This window comes from Narcine bancroftii, chromosome 9 (genome assembly GCF_036971445.1).
Source record: "Narcine bancroftii isolate sNarBan1 chromosome 9, sNarBan1.hap1, whole genome shotgun sequence".
Classification (NCBI taxonomy): domain Eukaryota; kingdom Metazoa; phylum Chordata; class Chondrichthyes; order Torpediniformes; family Narcinidae; genus Narcine; species Narcine bancroftii.
This window is the reverse complement of record NC_091477.1, coordinates 20,035,990-20,060,130: the sequence shown is the minus strand read 5'-3', so window position 1 is coordinate 20,060,130 and position 24,141 is coordinate 20,035,990. Positions and strand designations below refer to the sequence as shown.

General features: G+C 42.7%; 1 protein-coding gene across 4 annotated transcripts in view; it reads right to left on the bottom strand.

Moving 5' to 3' along the window:
* The window catches only part of LOC138743253 (long-chain-fatty-acid--CoA ligase 6-like), a 121,457-nt gene that overhangs the window by 93,428 nt on the left and 3,888 nt on the right, over positions 1-24,141 (bottom strand). For 3 of the 4 annotated variants that reach the window (XM_069898233.1, XM_069898236.1, XM_069898237.1), the window contains exon 3: positions 4,542-4,789. The gene's annotated coding sequence lies outside the window, so the exon portion shown is untranslated. The remainder of the gene's footprint in view (positions 1-4,541; positions 4,790-24,141) is intronic. The other variant, XM_069898235.1, reaches the window with a different exon arrangement.

Sequence of the window (24,141 nt, the reverse complement as noted above, 5' to 3'; positions counted from 1 at the left end):
GTTGGGTTAGTGTTAGGGTTGGGGCTAGGTTTAGGGTTAAGGTTAAACTTAGTTGCCCACAGCAACAGAGACCAGGCAGGAGACCACCAGGACAGAGTGGGACAGTGCACCATGGGAGAGAGAGGCTGCTGACTGCCTGGATAGAGTGGGACAGCAGGCTGCAGGAGAGAGCAGACAGAACTAAAATAATTACAAATATACTAAGAAAATTACAGTACCACAATACACTTTGACCTAAATTGGTCCCAGAATGCCTGTAGTGCAGTTTACACTGCAGGTGTTCTGGGAAAATGACAGGGTCGAGGAGGAAAAAAGTTGGAACTGGAATGGCACCCCCATTCAGGTTCTGAGCTTTTTACACAGCATGCTTTCCAGGAAAATGGGAATAATTTCCCTGAACGCAGCAGCTGTGTAAAAAAACAATGATCCCATCAGCATTAAGTAACGCAATGTCCATCTACATTATTTTCTATATTGTGCACCAATCACACAGATGTGTCCCCCCTCCTCTCAGGCATTTTTACAGTTTCCATTTCCCTAATTCCTGTAAATCACGATTCCAGAGTGGAATGAGACTGAGAAGTTGTCATCCAGCATTTGGTTACCAGGCAACGCACATTCCAGAGCTCTTGCTGTCCTTGCTCAGGGTAATGGAATTTCAGCTTGACAATTGCAAGCAACAACACACATCCTTGGCCCTCCCTCACTGACCTTAATTATTTGCATCTGTCCTGGCAGAAGCATTAACCAAGTTATATTTGTATTAATATTTTGGTTAATTAATAAATTAATGTGTTAATGTATTGGATATAAAGGACTCGTACCAGGCTGCAGATGCTGGAAAATGGGAACCAGGTCCAGGATTCAAGAGGGCGCTAAGGGAAAGAAGGGCTCCCAAAGGGGCCTCGGATACTGAAAGCTTCATGATTGTATTGGTGACTGAGATCTGGGAGGACGGGTTTGTCAGTGTTTAGTACAGGAGATTGTGCAGCTGCAGTGGCTGCAGGAACATTGGAGGCAAATGGATTGACAGTCAGTCTCTGAAGGGATTTTCTTTTGTTTTTCTTTCTCTTATTGCCGGTCAATGCTAGTGGTTTCTGTGTGCTTTTACGGAAGGCTAAAGTAATGAATTTTGTGTATCCTTATCTTTTGTGAATTAATACTCGAGAATAAAGTAATCTTGAATATTGATGGCTATGATGAACTCCATGCAGGTGTCAGGGAATGTATTAATTCTAATCTACAATGCACTGGTGGGTTAGAAGTGAATGTTTAGACAAGATCCACATTGTGAGTCTGGTGACTCCTATTTCTCACTGAAATTGTTCAATATTGAACAAGTCCCAACACTAAAAAATTTAATCAGTATCAATGAAGGAATTTAGTGGCCAATTAATCAGTGTTGATGGCCCTCCAGTGGACAGAGGGTGGTGATTCTCTGATCTGGAATAGCTGCTAGATGAGTAGAGGCAGGAACAACTACAAATATTTTAAAGGTATTTGCTCAAGTCAAGGGAAAATGTAGAGGAATGGCCTAACGGTGGTAAATGGGGTCAGCTTAAGCGGACATTTAATGCATGGATGAGGTGGGCAGATTGATCCTGTTTATTATCAATAAAACCTGATTGTCAATGTAAATAAAAGAACATAAGACAATAAAAAATAGGATCAAGAATAGGCCATTATTGAAATTGATTAAATTGTTGATTCATCATTGGGACGGTTTATGGTACATGAAAGCCACTTGTCACTCTGTCTTCATGAAGAACTTGGAAATCTTGGCAGAACTCCTCAATAAAGAAACATAACTGGGAAAACTATAAAAACAATTTAATGTTTGTGAATGTTGTTAAATTGTTTAAAAAAGACAATTTTTGCAATGTTCTATCATGCCCAACGTTTAATAGTTTTCTAAAATATTTATTTATTGTTTTATGCTTAGCGTAGCAGTTAGTGCGAAGCTTTACAGCGCCAACGACTCAGGTTTGAACCTGGCACTGTCTGTCAGGAGTTTGTACATTGCTCCCTTGTTGCGTGGGTTTCTTCAGAGTACTCAGGTTCCTCCCACCCTTCAAAACAACAGGTGTCAGTTAATTGTGATATTCAGGCTTGTGGGCTAGAAGGGCCAGTTACTGTATGTCAAAATTTACAGAGCGGTACAGTTGGCATAGTGGTTTTGGCAACGCCTTTACAGTGCCAGTGATCGGGACCTGACTGGGGTTTGAATCCTGTGCTGTCTGTAAGAAGTCTCTACGTTCTTCCCGAGTCTGGGTGGGTTTTCCCTGGGGGCTCCAGTTTCCTCCCACCATTCAAAAACGTATCAGGGTGTAGGTTAATGGGGAGTAAATTGGGTGGCCTATTACCATGCTGTATGTCTAAACTTTTTTTAAAAATTAAAAATTAATAAGAAAGGCTTTGACTCAAAAGACACCAGCAGAGGGAGGTATACCACTGAGCAAGATTAATATTTTCATATCCTATAAAATTGATTCAGAATACTCATTGTACCACCAACCTGCTTCATTCTTGAACAAAATATATCTATATGAAAGTTGAACAATGAATAAATGTATAGAAATGAATAGGATAGATGAAAAATAATCTGAGGAATTTTCATATAAATGGAATGAAGCACTATTAACTGGAGAAACAGGTACACCAATAGTAAGACATTTGATTAGAATGTGGGATAAGGTACATGTGTTATCGGATTTAAGAGGTATGGATTGGGGAGGGTGCCACTCGTGCAAAATAAATTGATCCCATTTATGTTAAAAAATATAAATTTTATTAACTGGTCAAAGAAAGGAATAAAATTTATTAAAGACTGTTATCAAGGTAGATCTTTAATGACATTTGACCAATTGAAAACTAAATATGGAATACAAAATAATAAAATATTTGGATATTATCAATTGAAGGTTTATTTATGAAAAAGATTACCTACATCTTATTTACTGTCAGAAAATGATGAAATAGAAACAATAATATCAAATTCAAATAAAAAAATGTTTATATCTCATGTTTTTATTACTTTTGAGGGGAATAAAGAAGAAAAATTTATAAATCGAAACAAAAGTGGGAAAAGGATTTGGGTATAGATATAAATGACAGAAATTGGACACAAATATGTAATGATAACATGAAAAATACAATAAATGTTAGATATAGAATGATACAGTATAATTTTATATATCAGTTATACATTATGCCACAAAAACTTAATAGATTGAAGTCCCAAACTGAATTATTTTTGGATTAATTTAATAGATTTTCTTCAACAGGTAATAGGTAAGCTGCCAAGAAACCCTATGTTGTTCCTTTTGGGGATATATCACAGATTAGTTCAGATTTAAAATTGGAATGGTTTCAAAAGGAATTTTTAAAAATCGCTCTGGCAGTTACCAGAAAATGTATAGCTGTTTCATGGAAATTGGATATGGATTTGGTAGTAGATAGATGGCATAGTGATAAACAAAGCTGAATAGCTTTGGAAAAGATTACATATAATTTAAAGAACAAATATGATCATTTTTTTGAAAATTTGGTTTCCATATATGCAAAAAATTGGAGTTATAACTTTATAAGTAATTACATTATGTTAATTGGTAGAATTTGGTGCGAACTTTGTTACTCCCCGGCCTCACCTTAATATTTCATTTTATTATTTATGCTAGATGTTATATGTGTGTGTATATACACACATGTGTGTGTATATATACACACACACACACACACATGTACATATATATATTTAAAAAAAAATATATATATACACATACATACACACACACACTTAGATTTTGACCAAGTGTTCTTTATTACATAGTAGTGTTTCATTTTATTGTAGACTTTATATTTAAAAGATATACTGATAGTTGGAAGTATTAGAATAACTAGATCATAATTTATCTAAAAGGTAATATCCAGTATTATTTTAACATTAGTCTAGTTTTAAAAAAATTCTTGTTCTTTCTTCTTTTCTTTTTTCTTTCTTTGGAGGTTTTTCTGTGTGGGAAGGACTGGGTGGTGGGGAGAAAAATGCTTAAAAAAAGCATGTATTGATTTTGATATATAGAATTTTGGCTTTATATGTAATATTTACATGTGTCAATAAAATAAAAAAATTTAAAAACCAATGAATAAATGTATTTACTTGCTGTTTAAATTCAAATTGAAAGGCACAGAATTGCTTTGTATTACTGAGTTTAAAATCATAAAATTCTTAGAGTGCTCAACAGTGTAGGTCTTGTGAGGCTGTATACCCAGGCTAGTGAATCTATTAAATTGAATGTCATATAATACCAAGGTACAGTAGAAAAACTTTGTTTTGTGTCCTATCCAGACAAATCAACCCATATTTAAATACAAAATTGGGGGAGGGGGTGGCAGACATCAATAAGGGGGGGTGTGTACCACACTGGATGATGCCATCAGAGGGGGTGACACCAAAATGACTGTCTATAAAATTTTTGTGAAGTGTTTCAGCAAAAAAAAATTATAAGTAAATATCCCTGCAGTAGCCGATATATTTTTCATACCTTGATGAAGGGCTCAAGCTCCAAAACGTTGGTTATGTATCTTTACCTTTGTAAAGTACACTGTTTGACCAAACGAGTTTCTCCAGCATTCTGTTTTTCCTTCAACCATGGTGTCTGCAGGCTTTCACGTGTTACTTATTTAAAATTTTTATGACTAACCAGCAGTGAAACGGGACAGTGGGAACAGCAATAGTCGCACTCGCATCAGAGATGAGGTAAGCATTGGGAGTGCTTGTTGGTCGTGACGGCTACAAAAAGAAGTGGAGAGCAAAGCAATGAATTTCAAAGATGGAATCATGGTAATCTCATAATTAACACAAATCGTTTGCGTAATCGCCACTACCTGACATATTTCACGGTATGGCACATCTAAGCATCCCTGTTGCCTGCCTGTTGTGGTCAGGAGCCTACTGAATGTATGCGATTAATGCAATTTTAAGGAATCAATGAAGAGTAATCCCCACCAGTTAGCATAAGCATTGAGAAACCAAACCATTGGCTTCTACAAGGGCCGCTGTTGGCTATTCCAAAAATTTCAGAACATTTGCTTCCCCTCCATATGTATCCTTTCCTTCCAGATTACTTGTTTGTCAGTGCAGCAATATTTTTTGTCCTTCTACCAACATGACTTATCAACACTCTCAGTGCTTTTTTTTCAGTTTGGTTTCCCAGAAATGCAAGCAGGTTTCCTTTCCCTAAGCTCAGACTTAATGAGCTGCCCGTCAGCATTTAGCACTTACAGTTAATTCACAAATTAATTTCAGTCATAAAAGAGGATCGAGTCCATGGAAAAATAATAATAAGGAGAGCATTATTGGTCTCTCTCATTGGTAGCATTTCAAGGATTTACCAATGTAAAATGCACAAGTAGCCTTTACCTTGTTTATATTTAACCTATTATTCATTCATATTTATTTTTAGTAACACAATGCATTCTTATCCTGCCAAACTGAAATGTAAATGATTAGTAGATTGGAAGAAATATCACACATATGTCTCAGCAAAAAGTCATTTTCAATGTAGCCATGCAGCTATTCCCACCTGCTTCCTTTCTGCTCATCCTTGAGGAAGGGCTCGGGCCTGAAATGTTGGTTACCCTTTACATCTTATGGATACTGCGGGACCTGCTTAGTTTCTCCAGGACTTTTATGTATTGCACTACAATCTCAGCATCTGCAGATTTTCCTGTTCAAAAGCAATTCAGCAAACATTTCTCCTACGGTTTGCATAGGGTGGCATGGTCAGTGTAGCAGTTCATGCAACACTGTTACAGCACCAGAGACCAAGATCAGGGTTCGAATCCAATGCTGTCTTTAAGGAGTTTGTACGTTCCACCCATGTCTATGTGGATTTCCTCTGGGTGCTCAGGTTTCTTCCCACCATTCAAAAAAATGTACCTGGGGTTGTAGGTTAATTGGGTGTATTTGGGTGTCACAGGCTTGTGGGTCAAGCTGTATGTCTAAATTTAAAAAAAATGTAAAAAAATTTAAATGCAAACATTTAAATTTAAAATCTTCACTCTTTTAACAGAGGAGTATTCCTCCATAAAATAAGTTTCCAGTCAATATAACCATTTCAAAACTTCTGGTTGTAAGTAGTAAGTTCCTCTTTCAGACTGTGGATGCTGGGAAAGAATAAAACAAGTGGAAGTAAAGGTTGATCAAGCGCTCTTCAGGGAAACTGTTACTGATTATGTGGACAGATGCTAAGTGACTATAAAAAGGTTATTCCGCAATGTCAGGTGTGGCTATTTATGGTGCCCAAATAATATTGTCACTTTATCATAATAGAAACCAACAAAGATTTAAAAAAAAAGCTCTCTGTTTGCTAAGGACAAATCCCAGAACCATGACACATCCTTGGTATTTCAATAAATGCATAAAAGCAAAACAAAAATTTAGGTCTTTAAAATTTCAAGCACTTACAAGTGACCAAATATTGCAACTAGATTGTATACAGCAAATAAAAGAAAAACAACATATAGGCTTTGAAACTTTTCTGGCTGAACAAGAGGAGATAAATTCATTAGGAGAGTGCCTTATTCCTCATGCCATGGAAACATTCATGGTCAATTCAAGAAGCAGGATTAACATGGCAAATTTAATATCTTGCTTAAATATTTCACCCAAACGAAGTACATCAGTACTTGGCTATTTCTATTATTCGTACATCTTTTGAACATCAGAAATGAATTTTAATTATCAGTTGGGATTGGCAAACTGAAGTCCCAATTTGAGAGTGTTTTTCTCAAGTACACATCTCAAACAAGGGCAAACCATGGATTGTTTAGCTGGTCATCTACCACAATGGAGGTAACTAAAATACTTCCTCTTGCAGGAGTCACTCAACCTTGAAGTTCTTTTTCATAGTGATTTTGAAATGCACTCTACCCTGAGTTAAGCATCTCTTAGACTATCTTACACCTTTTAAATGAGCAAATTATAACTGCAAATCATCAGTTTGATATAACCAAATGTTTTCAAAAAGCAGTTCAGCAAGGTTCAAGAACAATGGAGTACACAAGAGACTGGGGATGGTGGAATATAGAGCATAAAACAAGCCACTAGAGGAAAATACAATTTGCTGGAGGAACTCAGCAGGACGAGCAGCATCGATGGGAGAAAAGGAATGGAAATGGTTTTGATCTGAAACCCTTCATCAAGTCTGATCAAGCCTCTGCTAATTCCATGTGGGTTAACCGGCTAATTTAGTGGGTCCATTCCCTATAATTACGTGATATGAAACATTCCGACCTGGCAGAGTAAGTTAAATTCAACTGGGCTCTGACATTTGGTGGGGGCAAGTAGCAGAGCCTGGCTGAGTTAACTCACTAATCTCATTGTGGCAGTGTGAAAGCACAACCTGCTCTCGCATTGTTACTGCTGGAGGCGGGACCCCCCCCTCCATGGGAAAGGTTCCTGAGGTGCAGCATGCCCGGTAAGTTTTACTCACTTCCCAGGATTGTTGGCACTGTGAAAGGGGTTAAACAAACAAATCAGGTGGAGGAAGAGAGAAACAGGGTGGAGTGAGTAATCAAATGAAGTCTGCTGGTGCAGGAATCTAATAGAAAGAGAAACAAGAAAGAAGCGAGGAGGTAGAAAGAAAAATGGGAGCATGCAGAAGAATCCATTGGGAAGATGGGTGTGGAGAGAAATGGAACCAAAGGATAGGGGGCAGGAGAATGGGCATGGACTGGGAAGGTGGGTGGGGAGAGACAAAACAAGGGTAATGGGGTCGGGGGGAAGTGCAGAAGGGGTGCAGAAGAAGAGAGAGGACTCATTAACCAAAATTAGAAAATTCTATTTTTATACCAAAGGGCTGTAGATTGCCCAGGCAAAATATGACATGTTGTTCCTCTAGTTACATTGGGCCTCACTCTGGCAGCAGAGAGGACAGTGTGCGAATAGAAGGAACAGTAACAAGAAGTTGAAGATTTTCATTGCAGACAAAGCATTGATGTGATGTGAAATTCTCCCCAAGTCTTGTTTTTTGTCTTACCAAAATAGAGAACCCTACAGTCGGAGCAACAAATGCAGTATATGAGTTAATCCTCATGTGATCCTTTACCTCACACAAGGGACTCTGAATGGTGTTAAAGGAGGAGAAATTTCCAATTTGCGCCACTACATGGGAAAGCACCAGGGGTAATGGAGACATGGGTGGGGAAAGATAAGCAGACAAGGGAAGGGAGCAATCCCAGTGGATGGTGAAAAGGGGTGGGGAAGAGAAGATGTGTCTAGTGGTAGGGAATGACAGAGGATGGATGAAACACTGAATGCAGAGGCTGGTAGGGTGAGTCAAGAAGAACCCTACTCCTGATGTGTTTGGAGGGAGAGAGAGATAAGAGAATAATTCAGAGAGGTGTAAAAAATGTACGACATTTCAGATAACTTGAAGGTAAACCCAATGGCCTCAGCCACGGGTTAGATGCCAGAGGATTGGAGGGTAGCACATGTTGTCCCACTGTTTAAAAAAGGCTCCAAAAATAAACCAGGTAATTATAGGGCAGTGAGCCTGACTTCAGTAGTAGATAAATTATTGGAAGGAGTTCTGAGAAATAGGATATATGGGTATTTGGACAGCCATGGATTGATTGAGGACAGTGAATTTGGCTTTGTGTGTGGTAGATAGAGTGTAACAAAATGTAGAGTTTTTCAAGGAGGTTATCTAGAAGGTAGATAAAGGAAAGGCTGTGGATATTGTCTGAATGAACTTTAGTAAACCCTTTGAAAAGATCCCACATAGGAGGTTAGTTCAGAAGGTTAAGACACTAGGTATCCATGGAGAGGATGTTAACTGGATTTGTCATTGGCTGTGTGGGAGAAAACAGAGTGGAAGTAGATGGTTGCTTCTCAGACTGGAGGCTTGTGACTAGTGGTGTGCCTCAGGGATCTGTGTTGGGACCATTATGGTTTGGTGTCTATATCAATGATCTGGATGATAATGTGGGAAATTGGATCAGCAAGTTTGCTGATAACACAGATGAGGAAGGCTTTCAAAGCTTGCAGAGGAATCTGGACCAACTAGGAGAAATGGTCAAAAAAATGGCAGATGGAGTTTAACGCAGACAAGTGTGAGGAGTTGCACTTTGGAAGGGCAAACCAAGGTAGGACATGCACTGAGGAGTACAGTAAAGCAAAGAAATCTGGACATACAGACACAGGTACACGATCCTTTATCCAGACACCTAAAATCCGGAAAGCTCCAAAATCTGGCAAGTGGGGAGTGAGGTGGCAGTGCAAGTCAGGCGGGTGAGACCGGTAGTGCGAGTTGGGCCGGAGAGAAACCAGCAGCGCGAGTTGGGCCAGCAGGAGGGGGTGGGGGGGGGGTGATCGGCAGCATGAGTCAGACGGGCGGGAGACCGGCAGTGCAAATCTGGCTGGAGTGGGGGAGAGACCGGCAGCGCGAGTCGGGCGGATGAGAGACCGGCAGCGTAAGTCGGGCCGTGAGGGGGGGGAGACCGGCAGCGTAAGTCGGGCCGTGAGGGGGGGGAGACCGGCAGCGCTAGTCGGGCTAGCGGGGGGGTGGGGTTGGCGGGGAGACGGCAGCATGACTGGAAGGGGGTGTGGGTGGATATGTCAGCACAATTCGGGTTGGTTTAAATCTGGCTTTCTGAAATTCGGAACACACTGTCCCCCAAGGGTTCCGGATAAAGGATCATATATACCTGTACTTAATTCCCTGAAATGGTGTAACAGATGGACAGGGTTGTAAGCAAAGCTTTTGACATAGTAGCATCTATAAATCAAAGTATTAAGTGTAGGATTTGGGATGTTATGTTGAAGTTGTTTAAGACATTGGTGAGGCAAAATTTGGAATATTGGGTGCAGTTCTGGTCACCTAACTAATGGAAGGATAGCAATAAGATTGAGTGAGTGCAGAGAAGATTTACTAGGATGTTGCCAGGTCTTCAGGAATTGAGTTACGGGGAAAGATTAAACAGGTTAAGACTTTATTCCTTGGAATGAAGAAGAATGAGAAGAGCTTTGATAGAGGTTTACAAGATTATGACAAGTATAGACAGAGTGGATGTGAATGGGGTTTTTCCACTTAGACTGGGGAGATAAATACGAGGTCATAGTTTTAAGCTGAAAGGGGAAAGGTTTAGGGTAACATTAGGGGAAAGTTGTTCACTTAGAGAGTGGTGGGAGGGTGAAGTGAGCTGCCATCTGATGTAGTGAATGTGGGCTAAATTTTAAGAATAAATTGAATAAATACAGAGATGGGAGAGGTCTGGAGGGTTATGGAATGGGAGCAGGTCAATTAGACTAGTGGCATGATGATTGGCACAAAATCGAAGGGCCAAATAGCCTGTTTTCGGAGCTGTAGTGTTCTATAAGAGGGTAAGAAATAGGAGCAGGTGGAGGCCTGCTCCACCATTTAATAAGATCATTGGCGATCTGGCCATGTATTCAGCTCCACATATCTGGCTTTTCCCCATAGCTCATTACCCTACTCTGCAAAAATCTATTTAACTGTGCCATAAATATATTTAATAAAGCAATTTCCATGACTTATTTGGACAGAGAATACCAAAGATTCACTACTCTCTGGGAAAAAGTAGTTCCTCCTTAAGTCCCTAAATGTACTCCCTGAATCTAGTCCCTTAGTTCTAGTCTCAATGATCATAGAACCAAATTTCCTGTCTCTTATCCATCCCTTTCATTGTTATGTTTCTATAAGATCCCTTCTCATTCTTCTGAATTCCAGTGAGGATAATCCTAGGTGATTCAATCTCTCCTCATGGGCTAATTTTTTCATCTCTGGAATCCAAAATTAGTATATCCTTTCTCAGAACTGCATATAGTACTTCAGATGCTGTCTCACCAGTATCCTGTATGATTGCAGCAGAATCTCCCTCCTCTTGAATTCAATCCTACTAGCAATGAAGTTCAACATTCCATTTGCCTTCTTGATTACCTGATGCACCTGCAAACCAACGTTCTGTTACTCATGTAGAAGCACTCTCAAGTCCCTCTGCATAACAGCATACTGCAATTTTTCACCATTTAAATAATAATCTAATCGATTAGTTTTTCTTTCAACTTGGATAAACTCACACATACCAACAAGGATCTGCCAGATCCTTGCCCACTCACTTAACCACCTAAATCTCTCTGCAGATTCTCCACATCCTCATGCACAATTTGCTTTTCAACTCAATTTAATATCATCAGCGAACTTCGATACAGTACACTTCGTCCCCTTTTCCAAATTGTTAGCATATCTTTGATCAGTTGCTGGCCCAGCACTCTGCTCATCATTGATTTACAACCTATTTATCTCAACTATCTGCTTTCTATTGATTAACCAATCCTCTATCCATGTATATACTTTACCCCCAATGCCATGCATCCTTACCTTACGAAGTTCTTTCAAACAGTTGTTCTTATCAAGTACCTGGAAATCCAAGTTCAAATTATTAACATGTTCCTCTCTGATCCTTGCCTCATTATATCCACAAAGAACTCTAGTACATTTGGATAACATGACTTTCCCTTCCTGAATCCAGGCTTCATCTGTCTGATAGAACAACTCTGATCCCAATTTATTGTTATTTCTTCCTTTGGTGTCTCCCCAAAACATCCCCCCTTACCTTTGTACATATATCCTCTGGCATATGCTGATCCTGCTCTAGGAAACAGGTGCCGGCTGTCCACCCTATATGCCTCTCATAATCTTGTAGACCTCTATCAAGTCTCCTCTCATCCTTCTACACTCCAAAAAGAAAAGACCCAGCTCTGTTAACCTTGCCTCATAAGACTTGTTTCAGTGCGGGATGGACAACAGCACTGGTATCTTCCTCCGATACCAATGAAATCTCGGTCCTCACACTTAAGACTTTTCAGGATCTGAAACAATCACCAATTATTGTCCTTCTGTAACCTTTCACACTGCATCATTTTAGCACCAACAACTCTGGAAGGGTTGCCGTCAGACACAGGCCAGACTGAAGGACACCAGATTTACAATCCTGAAGGACATTGTATTACCAAATAGAGTCTTCATAACAATTGAGCTGTTTTCCAATTATTATTGCAAATGCACATCGCCAATATTGCCAATCTGTGGTTTATTACCTGAACCTATTTCTCAAAATATCCTTATCCCAGTTTTTAAAAACAAAACATCAAAATGAAAAACATTATGATGATTCAGGGAACATGTCTTACCTTCTTACTGTGGTGGCCACTGTATTACTATTAGCACTGTCTGTATGAATGTACTGTATGGGCTGGCCAACCCCCCTGGTCCTGTAAGTCCTCCCTTCAGCAACATGGGCCTGTCCTGCTCTGGAGGCATACCAGGAGCCACAAGACCCACCCTCTGGTTGAGAAGGTCTACCACCTCCTCCATGCAAACTCCTAGTACGCTTACGTGGAGGACCAGGATGGGTGGCAGGACACGGTTTCTGTCTGAGACCTGAATCATGCAGGGGACCCTTTCCTATGACCACCTGCGGGGTAACAGCTAGCCTGCCCCACTAATTTCAACCGGCGCCCTGCGCCGAGCAACCCCACTGTCCTATTAACTTTCCTCAACCACTGGAGACACAGCCTGATGCACAAAACACCACCCAGGAGCCAGCAGCTGAGGCACAGCAAGCCCTGCGATGGTCACAATGACAGACAAGACCACCAGACAGGCTGAACCTGTAATGGACATTGACTCACTTCACCCTGCCGGAATGTTTTAAAAGAAGGTATAGCTATTAGCACTGTCTGTATGAATGTACTGTATGGGCTGGCCTGTCACCTGCTCCTAAAACTCCTCCCCTCAGAATCCTCATAAAGGCTGTTACACCCAAACTCCTCCCTCAGTACCTGACTTGGAACTAGGCCAGCAACATGTAAGATGTGCTGATGTCTTATGGTGATTAAAGCCTATTAATCACAGCTCTCAGTCTAATGTAGTTGATCGATAGCGCTACACTACCATGAACAAAAACCCAGCTAGACCAGTTCAAAATACAAAACAGAAGCCCCTTTCACACTGGCACCTTGTCCCAGTAATTGATGGTCAATCTACCAGTTAACAGTCCAGTGTGAAAGCACTTTAATCAGCACTGGCGTCTGATGACACCTGCGTGTGGATTAGCACAGTGTGAATGGGGTAGGTGTATGGGGCATCTAGGGAGGGGTAGCACCTCTGGCAGGGGGGGGGGTGCTTGTCACACCCTTTTCAGGCAGCTTGTCCATCTTTGGTCCCTACCTGACGTTCAGCTCTCATCTGTGGCTTCAAGTAGTTGGAGCACGTGCAGCAGCCACACCACGGTAAACCGTCTCGGCAGATGTGCCAAACCAGGTGAGGGTAGCTGATGGGTCTTCGACCCTTGGTGAGGTAGGGGATCTGTCTATTCCGTATGAAGTCTGGCCATGGCTAAGAGCATGACAAGACACTTAGATGTCCTGGTCATCCAATGCAGCAAGAGAGATCTCCAGTCATAATAGTTGTCTGTGCCATGGGATCAAGGTCTCTTCTGCCGAGGGAGTGGGATTGCCTGTGCAACAGCTGTTCCACTTAAAACTCCACCACGCATAGGTTTCTCTTGTGCGATTCATCTCTGTTAACCCAACTCATTATGTCCTACAGCGATGGGAGAGTGGAAAAGCAACAGGTGGAGATGATCACTGGCAGTTGTAGTCACAAATCTTCACGTAAGCGGCCTTTGGACCAGTAGTCCTTCATCTCTGTACCTGGGGCAGCAGAGATGTCCGGCAGCATCCCAGACAACTGGGTAGTTCTTTGGGACTGCAAAGTCACGTTCATGTTCACAGATGAACTGCACAACAACGTGTTTTCTTCGAACTGAAGGACGACCAAGAAAGGATATAGGCTATCCTGGGATAAAGTAGTGACACGTTGATTACGTTTTGGCGTGAACGCAGGAATGTGAAGGAAGTAAAAAGATTAAAAAGGTATAAACTTTCCTGACCTATTTAAACATTTATAAATGTATAAAGAACTATGGAAAAGTTGCAGTGGGAGAGAGAGATGACGGATCTGCCCTTCCATGTGGCAGAGAACCCCCTCCATGAGCACTCCGTGCATACAGCACTTACCCTGCCGCACGGAATTCTGGGAGGGCAAGTCTGCCATTGGTTTTTCCCACAGTTTTTAAAAATTGTGCGCAGTTGTCACTAGGACTTTCCCACGGTGTTTATAAATTGTGCAGCTATATATTCCCACGGTCTTTTACAAAATTATAAAGGTTTATAAAGTTGGCACAACAACAGGGGCTGAAGGGCTCATACTGTGCAGTACATAATGCTTAATTAGGTTATAATTAGACATGATTAATTTTGTTTAAATACAAGATCATAATACAGGATTTAGGGCAGGTCCACCATCGCTCAATGCGCCACTCAAACATCACTGGTGAAGGATAGAATCCCTTATGCCCGGGGATGCCTTGTGATGAGTGGTGAAAAGGCACAGAGAACCAGTTAACAGCGGTCCAGCATGAAAGGCAAAAACGGCTTCCTTAACCAGCTCACCGGACGCCCAATCTACTGGTTAGCCAGTAGGCACTTTCATGCAGTGAAAAAGCCCAAGAGTAAAGGTGGATATTCTCCGTCCATATATCAGGAGACTTTCCTCCATGAATGCAGTGTGGCTAGCTCAAAGATGCCGACTACAATCCATCTCAGGAAAGGATCATCGGTGAGTGCTACAATCCGCCAAACAAAATGAATGTACTGTCGCTGCAAGCGGCTGGCTAAGGGCAGGCTGATGATGTTGCAAAAATGCCTTCAGCCCGCGACCTATCTCCCTGCAATTCAAAGGCATAAGCATTATTCCAGGCAGTTAAACAGGAAAGTCTGCAGACACTGTGAATTTAGTGTAATAAACAAAAGTGGTCAAGATGCAACGATCACAGGAAGCAAAGATATATAACTAATACTTTTGGCTCTTTGTCAAGGCATGAGGAAGAAGTGGGGAAGCACCTGAATAAGAAGGTATGGGGGGGTTGGGGTGTGGGGTGACTGTGGTGATGGGAGGCTAACTATATCCCAAGCGGGAACAGGCAGAAGGAGCACAGAAACAGAGTGAGATGGAGGGCAGTCCTTCTGGCTCTGAGATCCACAAGCTGGTCCATTGACTACTGGCAAGAGACCCTCTCTGAGGCACTCCATGCAATTAGGTCACTCTTGTGCACGAATACTAATCAGACTCCTCACGAGCGCCTTTTCTCATTCCCCAGGAAATTGGTGACTGGGGTCTCCCTCCCAGCCTGGCTCACATCTCTGGGACCAGAGCTCCTCCGCAAACATGTGCAGGCCCACGTCTGACCTGCTGGTTGAGCAGGTGCTCCTCCTCCACGCCAACCACAACTACGCCTACATCAGGTACCCCAGTAGCCATGAGGACACTGTCTCAACCAGCAATCTGGCAGCAGCAGCAGGGGCCCCATCCCCCCAGCATCACGACTGCCCTGCCCAACCTCCCCACCATGGGTACCCTTGGCCCACTGAGGATTCAGGGGCCAACCTCCTTGCTCCGCCACTCTTTTGGGCCCCACTCCTAGCGGACGAGACCCACCTGGCCACCTCCCCCCCAACCCCGCGGACAGACATACAGATAGACACCACACTGCCCACAGTGACACCTGCCACGGCTAGACCAGACCCTGCCAAACCTCAGGCAACCATGCCCTCACGGACCTTTGACCAGGAGTCAACCCTGAGATGATCCCAGAGACTCTGACGTCCTCCGGACCACCTGAATTTGTAAATACCACCTGGCACTGCTTTACTGACCCCCTGGTCCCGTCGGGACCTAATTTTAAGAAGAGTGTGAATGTGGTGATACGACCAGAAGCCTACTGCAGGGATGATCTCTGTACCTGCAGGAAGACCACCTAAGGGGCTGACTCCACCTGGCTGGCTATCAATTAGCTGACCTGAATATAAACCTGAGCCGGCCCCTCCTGAGCCAGTCACACAGGGAGCCACCAAGGCATGAACTGGTGTTCAGACTTATACTGGAAAAAAGCGTGTTGTATAGCCTTTTGAGTTTGTTCTTGCTTGCTGCTACCTCAGCTCACTACAGGGGGGGGAAGAAGGGGCAGGGGCACAGGCACAGGCCAACAGACAAGAGGTCATAGATAGATATGGATGGGAGGGCAGAGGAGAACAAAAGCTGATAAGTGATAGGGTAAGGAGGTAGCTTTATAAATGGACAGGGAATAGAGCAATGGAAACAGAAGAATCATATAATTTTTTTTTAGATTTGAGGGACAGGTAGGAGCTCATTTTCAGACACTGCTTGCTTGCCGCGATCACACAGGAAAACTAGCAAGGAGTTGCCGGCACAGATATTCACAAGCAAACTAAACAATTTCAGGAAGTTTATAATTCCTCTTGGTTCATGTGGGAGAACAAATGCAGCATCCCTTCTCTGTTCCAACGATTTGTTCCAATTGTCCTGATAACATCACTGACTTATTTTTCACCTTCCTCCTGCACACTCGAGTCTCAACACAACATAATATGAATCCAACATAACCTCGACCGCTATGCTCTTGAAATTTGACTGCATTGCTTCACAACACGAAACTGGGTTTCCCCTACATTGTGTAATAGTCTCCCAGGCCTCTGAATATTTTGGGATTCCCAACCACCACTAGCCTCTGAATCCGAATTAATTGCTGGATTTTCCATGACATATTTTCTGCAAATTCCTTAAATTAGTATGTAACCATTTATTAATAAATCCCCCAAAGAGAAATAAAACTATGAAATACAGCACAACTGCAGTCAAAGGCCTCAATGATGACAAACATACTGCTTGACCTGAAACATTAATGCATGAATGCTTTGAAACAGCAAAATAAATCTTTGATGCCAAAAAAGTGATTCTTCTTTGGAACATTTTAATAAATGTAAAAATTAAATGTTCTAAAGGAGGGAGGTTTGGAAAATTTATGAAAAAAAAAGCATAAAAAAATAAAGTGGCAAGCCACTCTCCATGGAAACTGAAGAACTGCAGATGAACAGGTATAAAATGGAAAACCAGAGACTCATTGCAGGACTCTCTGCATGTTATTTATTACTAAATTTAAATTTGGACATGCAGCCCCGTAACAGGCTCTTTTGGCCTACAGGCCTGTGCCGCCCAGTTACACCCAATTGACCTTCAAACCCAGTATGTTTCGGAGGGAGGGAGGAAAGCAGTCCGCCAGAATAAATCCATGCAGTCATGGGGAGAATGTATAAACTCCTGACAGACAGTGCCAGATTTGAACTGCTGGTGCTATAAAAATGTTGCACTTGTAGCGGCGGCTACACTCCTCCTGCAATAACACACACAACCAGACGGGTTGAGCTCAGTGAGCAGACTAGTTCATTGCAGGCTGCTGGGCTGCACTTATACTCCCAGCCCGGACCTGGCTGAGAAACGCGCTGGAGGGCACTGACCTCACCCGGGCGTCACGTGGTCCCACAGCGCTGGCTTATGAGCCCCGTGCTGGGAGGAAGGGAAATCTCCCGATGACGTCATTTTGGCCGGCTTCCCCGCCGCGTGACTTACAAGCGGGGCCAGTTCGCCTGCCGAGTGGTGAGCCGCCACACACTACCCATTATGCTAAGAGTGCCACCCTATCACTTCACTAATTGTGCTTTTTTTCTGTGTTGTACAGTCAGTTTGTTTATATTTTTTTCTCTTCTGAATACAAACATATTTTTTTGAGTAGTTTACAGCTACTGGTAAGTAGAAATTCTGCTTGGTCCCTCAAGAAAATGAATCTCAGGGTTGTATGACATGAAAGTTGAACTTTAAAATGTAAGAAACACAAGCATTTGGCCCCTTGTTGCTACTCCATTATTCAATAAGATCATCAATGATCCTTTCTTTGATAATCGACTTTCTGCATTAACCCTGTATTCCTTGATTTCCTGAATGTACAAAAATCTGTCTTGAATATGTTCAACAACTTCCAAAGGAAGATATTTCTCCTCATCTTAATTATGAAATGCCAACTTCTTACATGAGACTGCATCTATTGATCTAACGATCCCAATTAGTGAAAACTTCATCCTTTTCTCGTTTCCTAAGGGTTTTTATAGGTTTCAGTGAAATCTAAAGTCGAAAGGGTACAAATCAATTCTGTTTGGTTTCCTTTCATAGAATGGTCCCCATTTAAGGAATTATTAATTCCACTCCTTTTGCAAGGGCTTGTGAGAAGTATATAATAGCCAGGAAGGAACTTAAGCAAGGACTTAGGAGAGCTCGAAGGAGGAATGAGAAGGCCTTAGCATGTAGGATTAAGGAGAAGCCCAAGGTGTTCTATATGTAAATAAAGAACACGAAGATGATGAGAATGAAGTTGGGGCTGCTAATGGATAAAGGAGGCAGCATGTGCCTGGAGGTGGAGGAGGTAGGGGAGATCCGCTCAGTCCAAGATTCCACTCTGCTCCAGCTCCCTCAACAGCCCCTAAGGCTAGAGCTGGATGAGGTCCTCACCCAGGATGAGACATATAAGGCAATCGAACAACTGAAAAGTGGCAAAGCAGCAGGTATGGATGGAATCCCCCCAGAGGTCTGGAAGGCTGGCGGCAAAACTCTGCATGTCAAACTACATGAGTTTTTCAAGCTTTGTTGGGACCAAGGAAAACTGCCTCAGGACCTTCGTGATGCCACCATCATCACCCTGTACAAAAACAAAGGCGAGAAATCAGACTGCTCAAACTACAGGGGAATCACGCTGCTCTCCATTGCAGGCAAAATCTTCGCTAGGATTCTCCTAAATAGAATAATACCTAGTGTCGCCGAGAATATTCTCCCAGAATCACAGTGCGGCTTTCGCGCAAACTGAGGAACTACTGACATGGTCTTTGCCCTCAGACAGCTCCAAGAAAAGTGCAGAGAACAAAACAAAGGACTCTACATCACCTTTGTTGACCTCACCAAAGTCTTCGACACCGTGAGCAGGAAAGGGCTTTGGCAAATACTAGAGAGCATCGGATGCCCCCCCAAAGTTCCTCAACATGATTATCCAACTGCACGAAAACCAACAAGGTCGGGTCAGATACAGCAATGAGCTCTCTGAACCCTTCTCCATTAACAATGGCGTGAAGCAAGGCTGTGTTCTCGCACCAACCCTCTTTTCAATCTTCTTCAGCATGATGCTGAACCAAGCCATGAAAGACCTCAACAATGAAGACGCTGTTTACATCCAGTACCACACGGATGGCAGTCTCTCCAATCTGAGGCGCCTGCAAGCTCACACCAAGACACAAGAGAAACTTGTCTGTGAACTACTCTTTGCAGACGATGCCGCTTTAGTTGCCCATTCAGAGCCAGCTCTTCAGCGCTTGACGTCCTGTTTTGCGGAAACTGCCAAAATGTTTGGCCTGGAAGTCAGCCTGAAGAAAACTGAGGTCCTCCATCAGCCAGCTCCCCACCATGACTACCAGCCCCCCCCACATCTCCATCGGGCACACAAAATTCAAAACGGTCAACCAGTTTACCTATCTCGGCTGCACCACTTCATCAGATGCAAGGATCGACAACAAGATAGACAACAGACTCGCCAAGGCAAATAGCGCCTTTGGAAGACTACACAAAAGAGTCTGGAAAAACAACCAACTGAAAAACCTCACAAAGATAAGCGTATACAGAGCCGTTGTCATACCCACACTCCTGTTCGGCTCCGAATCATGGGTCCTCTACCAGCATCACCTACGGCTCCTAGAACGCTTCCACCAGCGTTGTCTCCGCTCCATCCTCAACATTCATTGGAGCGCTTTCATCCCTAACGTCGAAGTACTCGAGATGGCAGAGGTCGACAGCATCGAGTCCACGCTGCTGAAGATCCAACTGCGCTGGGTGGGTCACGTCTCCAGAATGGAGGACCATCGCCTTCCCAAGATCGTGTTATATGGCGAGCTCTCCACTGGCCACCGTGACAGAGGTGCAACAAAGAAAAGGTACAAGGACTGCCTAAAGAAATCTCTTGGTGCCTGCCACATTGACCACCGCCAGTGGGCTGATATCGCCTCAAACCGTGCATCTTGGCGCCTCACAGTTTGGCGGGCAGCAACCTCCTTTGAAGAAGACGCAGAGCCCACCTCACTGACAAAAGGCAAAGGAGGAAAAACCCAACACCCAACCCCAACCAACCAATTTTCCCCTGCAACCGCTGCAACCGTGTCTGCCTATCCCGCATCGGACTTGTCAGCCACAAACGAGCCTGCAGCTGACGTGGACTTTTACCCCCTCCATAAATCTTCGTCCGCAAAGCCAAGCCAAAGGAAAGAGATATGGATGGAAGAAAAAGAGGGTTAAGGGGTAGGGAGGGTTTAATACTTTTGTTTAAAAGGAATGTATGGGTCTGCACAACATTTAGGGCTGAAGGACCTGTACTGTGCTGTTGTCCTCTATGTTCTATATCCTCCCACAGATTGGGAGACCAGACTTATACACAAGATTCCAAGTGTAGTTTCATAAACATAATTGGATCAAGATGAATTTACACAAGTCACGTTTCAATAGAATCAGAAGAATCATCTGTTTTCCCAGTTGGTTACTTTACCCCACTTTACCTTCAGTGAATGATGTTCACCAATCTCTCTGAAGTCAACACCTTTCACTTTTTCTTTATTTAAAAATTATTTGTTTTTACTATTTTTCTACAAATACATCACCTCATATTTTTCAATAATTTCTTCTCTCTGTTTTGCCTTAGTCATTTGATTCACCTCTAAAACTACTCTGTATCCTCATTGCTGTTGGAAAGAGTGTGCCCATTCCAAAGGAGGACATGGTCATAGGGTTACAATATATATTTATATATGAATATTTTACACACACAGTATGTTTGCATCTGTTCTTTTTGCCATAACGTTTAAATCTTAGTTTTTTTAAAAGCCACTTGATATATATATGATGGTAATATAAGGTAACCTATGACCATGTCCTTCTTTGAAATGGCCTCCCTAACACTGCTCTTGAAGCTGAGGGCCTAGTCTTCAAGCTTCTGTACCTTCTGCCTGGAAGTAGCAGTGAGAAGGAGGGAGCTGTGACCAGGATGATGGGGGCCTTTATGATGTTGGCTGCCTTCTTGAGGCAATGCCACACATAGGTTGCTTCAGTAGATGGGAGGTTGTAGCCTGTGATGGACCTGGCTATGTTTGCTTTCTTCTACAGCCTTCCACATTTCCTGGCATTTGAATTACAAAACCAGGGTTTGATGCAACCAACCATAATACTATACAGCACATGCAGAGAATTGTTGGAGTGTTGAATTACATAACAAATCTCCTTAGAAAGTGGAGCCGTTGCTGTGGCTCCTTCATAGTTGCTTCGATGAGTTGGCTCCAGGTGAGGACTTCTGTATTATGGACTCCCGGCAACTAACCCTCTCCACCTCTGTCCCATCAATGCAGAGAGGTGTGTGGTCACTCAGCCAAAATCAACAATAAGCTCCTTGATCTTCGTGACATTGAGAGCAAGATCGTTGTTCTTTCCAATGAACAATATATTTTCCCAATCAGTTTTTCCAGAGGTGATTGTCACTGAAATGTCATTTTCTGCAGGAAGAACTTCAGTCACTCAGAGTTTCTCTGAGGTTCTCAAGTAATGTTAACTCTCAATGTCCTCCCCATAGGATCTTTCCAAGAAAGTGCAGTAGATCCCTGCCATGTCTAATAATTTGCTGTTCACTGCTATATCATAGAGATCACCAAGGCTTTGAACATTTGCAGGAATAATTGTATTTACACTAATTTTAGTGAGGAACTGATTGTAAATTCCTCTCCCTCAATGCGCAGATTATTGTGGATCATGAGAAGTCCCTTATGATGAAAGCTACATTTCTGGGAAGCACATTCATCCTGAGGGGAACTGATCACTGGATACCTTCACTTGCTAGTTACATCTGGCAGGGATGGAAAATGAGTTTCTTGGCACACACTTCCAACAAAAGCAGCTAAACATGGATAAGAAAGCCATATAATTACCAATAAAGGGTCATAGGTACAGAAAATGAAGTGTACTGCCTGCATCAGTCTGAAGCATAAGTTTCATTGCTATCATCTGCAGGCTGCACAAACTAGCAAAAGATAAATAGGCAAAGCAGAGAAGGATGCAGTCTTACCTCAAGCAAAATGGATACACGTGGTTGGGCAAAAAGGTCAGTATGGATAGGGTGAACCCTTTACTGACCCTTTACTGTGCTGTGTGATGCTATAACTCTATTTTGGGCCTGAGGAAGATAAGCACGCAGACCTGTTCCATAATGTGGATCCCAAAGAGGCACGGGAGCAAGGGAGCTAAACAGGAAAATCTGCAGACATTTTTATTGCAATACAATGCCCAAAAATGCTGGAGAAACTCATGCAGCATCTATAGAAAGCAGAGAGATATAATCAAAATTTTTGGCCTGAGCCCTGCGTCATGAACAAAAAGCAGGCATGCGCCTGGGCGCCTGAATAAAAATGTTGGGGGCAGGAGGGGAGACGTCAGTGGGAGGAGCAAAGGCCAAGAGGCAAGAAGTCATAGGTGAATACAACTGGGAGGAAAGGAGAGAAAAGCTGAGAAGTGATAGAGGGAGGGGGCTTGCTTTCTGAATAATGGAAAGGAGACAGGGGCACAGGGAATGAGAGAAAGCCATTCGAAAGGCCTATCATAAACTGGAGGTTGATGGTAATGCCAACTGGTTGGCAAGTATCCAGTTGGAATATTAGGTGTTGTTCCTCAAATTTGCAGGTGCCCTCAGTTTGGCAGTGCATGAGGTCAAGGACAGATATGTCAGTGTGGAATTGAAATGGTTCCCATTATTACAGTGGACAGAGAGAAGATGCTCAATGAACTGATCTCTCAGTTGCATCCAGTCTCTCCAATGTAGAGGAAGCCACAATGGGAGCACTGGATGTAGTTGATGACCCTCGCAGATTATCAAGTAAAGTGCTGCTTCACTAGGAAGGACTGTTTGGGGGCCCCAATGGTGAGGAGGGGTGGGTACAAATATAACATTTCCAATTGTCACATAGGCAGGTACCAAGTGGGTGATTCGTGGGAAGGGATCAGTGGGTAAGGGAGTCCTGGAAGGAGCGGATGGTGGGGGGCGGTGGGGGGGGGGGGCGGGCGGGGGGAGGAGAGGGGAAAGGTGAGTCTGGTGATGGGATCGTTTTGTTGGTGCCTGAAATTGTGGGTAATAATATGTTGGATTCAGAGGGTGGATGGGTGGTAGGTGAGGACAAGAAGAATTGTGTAGGGGGCCAGAGCAGATGTGTAGAAAATAGAGGAGATGGAGTTAAGGGCACTGTATTTGAAGAAGGAGGACATCTCGGATATTCAGGAAGAGAAAATCTCATCCTGAAATCAGAAGCTTTGGAGATGGTGAAATTAAGAGATGGTGGAATTGAGGGGACAGGCTGTGAAGAGGTGTATTTGAGCAAGGGAAGCAGGAGGAAGAGGAATTTTTCCAGCATTATTTCTCAGATAAGTGGAGAAGCAATGGCTTGTCTATGTGGGCTATAAGAAATGACAGAGCAGTGAGTGACAATTTTTATAAGGAGACTACAAAAAAAAATTCTCAGTGAAAAACAAGCAATCCTTAACATCAATATGCTGCACCATGCATGACCTGGGGAAACCAGATCATACAGAAAATTCTGTTTCATCTTGCCTTCACTTGAATTAATGAATCACTTTTCCAATTACTTTTATAGCTTCCTACAATATCTTTATATAAGGCCTGGCACAATTAGCGCAACACTTATATAGCACCAGAGATTTGCGGTCGAACCTGACGCTGTTGGTAAGGAGTTTGTACATTCTCTCCGTGTCTGCGTGGGTTTCCTCTGGGTGCTCCGGTTTCCTCCCACCCTTCAAAATGTACTGGGAGTCAATTGTTTTGTGGAACTTGGCGGAATGGTCTCATGGGCCAAAAGGGCTTGTTTCCATGCTGTAAATTTATGTTTAAATATCCTAGTGAATGAAACTACTGCATATAATTTATTTGATGAACTATATAACCATATGTAAACAATGATGCATATATCAGCTCATTTTTTAAAAAAAGTACAGCATGGTAGAAACCTTGTCAAAATCATGAACCTCTTTCACTATTTCTATACTATGGGAGGGTTACTTA